The 4,049-nt window shown below is 39.7% G+C and overlaps 1 non-coding gene across 1 annotated transcript; it reads left to right on the forward strand.

Annotated features, from left to right (window-relative positions):
• The first annotated feature begins 1,815 nt into the window (after window positions 1-1,815).
• On the forward strand, window positions 1,816-1,921 carry LOC124704819. Its single transcript, XR_007003698.1, has one exon. It is a non-coding gene; the product is annotated as a small nucleolar RNA R71 (small nucleolar RNA).
• Window positions 1,922-4,049: the final 2,128 nt, after the last annotated feature.

A 4,049-nucleotide genomic window follows, 5' to 3' on the forward strand; every position in this document is an offset into this window, starting at 1 on the left:
AGGGGAAACTTAATATTATTAAGATGCATATAACCATATTTACCTCTCTCATAATAACTTTCAGTAGCATCATTGATGAAATCCACAATATACCCATCACTTAAAACATTCTTATCATGGTTCATATGCATAGAAGTATCATTAATCTTGGCATAAGAAGAGTTATTCTCATTAATAGTAATTGGAGCAAGATTATTATCAAGAATTTGAACATGGTAAACAAGTTGCATATTAAAAGAATTGTTTTTGGTAATCCAATCATGACTATGACAAGTTTCATAAGGATAGTTATAACCTATATCATAGCATTCTTTATAATAACCATCAAAGATCGGAGGCACGAGTGTCATCATAAGAAATAGAATAGTTATCTTTCACAATCGGTTTATCTATGACCATACCATCATTGTTATTAGAAGGAGATGTATCAAACACATAATGATCAGTAGCAAAAGGATTTTCAAACACCTCTTCCCCAAGCTTAGAGCTTTCTATATCATCATGGGAGGAAACATGGATAGCACTGACACTATGGCAATTATTATCATCATAATTTTCAGAATTAGTTTCCCAGAGATTTGTAATATCAAAAGTAGTGTGCTCATTCAAATCATGATCACTAATGTATGTAAAGGGCATATGAAGATCATCGTATTCAGATTCATAATCATAATAATCATTAGGAGCAACATACTTACGGTTACCTAGCGTTATCTCATTCACGCGGGGATATGCCGTTACCTTTTTCTCTTTATTCTCCTTCTTCTTCTTCTTCGTTCCCTTCTTCTTCTTCTCCTTCTCCTCGTTCCCTTCTTTAGTAGGAAGAGGCTTGAAGGGTGGCTTGTCCGCATAACCTGGTTTACTTTCAGAAACAATAGAAGAAACTTGGGAGGATCCCTCCTTTTCATTAATTAGTTGAAAACACACAGCGGTCCTATCATATTTTGGCAAGGTGTCATCTTCTAAAATATTTTGTATGTAAGTATTTGTATGGCTATTATCAATGCTATAAGAAAAACACCCATGCAGGACATCATCAATATCAAGATCACTCATATGTAACAAAGAGATTTTTCTCGACAGTTCTTCACACCCCAAAAATAAAGTAAGTTCATCATGCTGATTAGGAGTAATTTCATCATCATAATACAAATTTGCAGCACTCATTGGGTTCAAATTATCATTGGAGGGGCATTGAAAATTAAAATGACCCACTTCATGGCAAACTTCACAAATAAAAGGATAGAGGGCACAAACTTTTTTACCAAGATCATCTAGAGCCCTAAACCACTTTCTAGTTTTTTCATTAGCATGATGGATACAATATTCATCTTTGATTTGATTAATTCCACAAGGTCTATGTATTCCACAAAAATTAACATGCTTATAGGAAATAGCATTCTTAGGAGTTTGAGCATGCTTATTACAATAATTAACAACAATTTCATTCTTCATGCAAGCCTCTTTAAAAGGTTCATGATACTTATCAAAATTCTTTTTAGGCAATTCAAAATGAGAAGTAAAGGCTTTATAAAGATTTGCAGCAACTTGAGAGTCAAGACCATAAGTAGCACTCATATTTCGAAATTTATCGGTATCCATAAAAGCTTCAATGCATTCCTAATCATAATTTATACGTGACTCTTTACCTTTGTCGTTCTCCAAATCTTCAGCGTTCTCCTGAATCCGATTAAGAAGGTCCCATTTAAACTCTTCTTTATTGCGCGTGAATGATCCAGAACAAGAAGTATCCAGCAAGGTCTTGTCTTGAAAAGAAAGTCTTGCATAGAAATTATCAATAATAACATTACCAGGAAGCTCATGATTGGGGCATTTGAGCATTAAACACTTCAATCTCTCCCATGCTTGGGCAATACTCTCTCCATCATGAGGCCAGAAATTATATATTCGGTTTCGGTCTTTGTGAATTTCACTTGGAGGATAGAATTTAGAATAAAATAGAGGCACAATATCCTTCCAATCAAGAGGATGCTCATCCTTCAGCAGTTTATACCAATGCGCCGCTTCACCAGACAACGACATAGAGAATAATTTCTTCTTCACTTCATCCATAGAGATACCTGCACACTTGAATAACCCGCATAATTCATGCAAAAACAGTAAATGATCTCCAGGATGGACAGTTCCATCCTCTTCATAGCGGTTATCCATAACACGTTCAATAATTTTCATAGGTATTCTATATGGAATACTTTCAGTAGGTGCATTTAAAATATCACAAGCATCATTAGAGTTATCGCATATGGGAGATAAAGTATTATCACAGCAAATTTTCTCCCCTAAAGATGGGAAGCTAAAAAGATCACAAAAACTAGCTTCCCCAAGCTTAGACTTCTCCATAGCATTAGCAGTAATTGAATTCATACTAATAACATCGCTACTAGCATGCAAATAAGGTTCCATAGGTTTTTTAATTTTCGCATCAAACAATTCTAAATCAGGAAAAAGATTAAAAAGCTCACTCTTGTCCATTATGCCAAACTAGTGTAAACAAGAAACAAAAAGATGCAATTGCAGGATCTAAAGGAAATAGCTTTGAGTACTTACAACGGCGAAAATAGCTTAGTAGCCGAGATCCGGAGTGTGAGTACCTTTTACCTTTCCTCCCCGGCAACGGCGCCAGAAAATAGCTTGATGTCCACAACTGGCGCGTGGTTGACGTGGGAGGTTTGATGGCGATTGACGGGCTTGATGGAGTCTCTTGATCCGTTCCCCGGTAACGGCGCCAGAAAATAGCTTGATGTCTACGGGAGCTTCTATTCTTGTAGACAGTGTTGGGCCTCCAAGAGCAGAGGTTTGTAGAACAGCAGCAAGTTTCCCTTAAGTGGATCACCCAAGGTTTATCGAACTCAGGGAGGAAGAGGTCAAAGATATCCCTCTCAAGCAACCCTGCAACCACAAAGCAAGAAGTCTCTTGTGTCCCCAACATACCTAATACACTTGTCAGATGTATAGGTGCACTAGATCGGCGAAGAGATAGTGAAATACAAGTAATATGGATGGATGTGAGTGGTAATAGCAATCTGAATGAAATATGGCAGCGAGTAAACATGCAACAAAATAGTAAACAAACGGTGATTCGATGCTTGGAAACAAGGCCCAGGGATCCTGCTTTCACTAGTGGACACTCTCAACATTGATCGCATAATAAATAACTCTTTCTCATATGTGCTACATACACTCTTTTGTTGGATGACAAACACCAGTCGTTGTGTAGGGCTACAAGAGCACCTAAATGCCGGAGTTAACAAGCTCCACAACATTCGATGTTCATATTTAAATAACCTTAGAGCATAATAGATCATTGCAAAATAAACCAAGAACTAACATAGCGCACACACTCGTCCACATTACACTATGAAGGAGGAATAGATCACATCAATACTATCATAATGATAATTAACTCCACAATCTACAAGAGATCATGATCATAGCCTACGACAAGAACCACACGGTGCACACACTAGTCACCTTTACACCATGCAGGAGGAATAGACTACTTTAATAACATCACATGAGTAGCACACAACTAGTAGCGATACAAAGCTCATATGAATCTCAATCATGTAAAGAAGCTCATGAGATTATTGTATTGAGGTACATGGGAGAGAGATTAACCACATAGCTACAGCGGAGCCCTCAGCTTCGGGGGTGGATTACTCCCTCCTCATCGTGGAGGCAGCGATGGCGGTGAAGATGGCGGTGGAGACGGCGGTGGAGATGGCTCCGGGGCAATTCCCCGTCCCGGCAGGTGCCGGAACAGAGAGTTCTGTCCCCCGAATTGGAGTTTCGCGACGGTGGCGGCGCCCCTGGAGTCTTTCTGGAGTTTTGTCAAGAGGTACTGCGTTTTTAGGTCGAAAGGGGTTATATAGGCGAAGAGGCGGCGCAGGAGGGCTGACAGGGTGGCCCCACCCTAGGCCGGCGCGGTCGTGGTCCGGCCCGCGCCGCCTTATGGTGTGGTGGCCCCCGGCCCCTCTCCGACTCTTCTTCGGTGTTCGGAGCCTTCCGGGAAAAATAGGAGGTTTGGC

The sequence above is a fragment of the Lolium rigidum genome, chromosome 3, assembly GCF_022539505.1.
Source record: "Lolium rigidum isolate FL_2022 chromosome 3, APGP_CSIRO_Lrig_0.1, whole genome shotgun sequence".
Taxonomy (NCBI): domain Eukaryota; kingdom Viridiplantae; phylum Streptophyta; class Magnoliopsida; order Poales; family Poaceae; genus Lolium; species Lolium rigidum.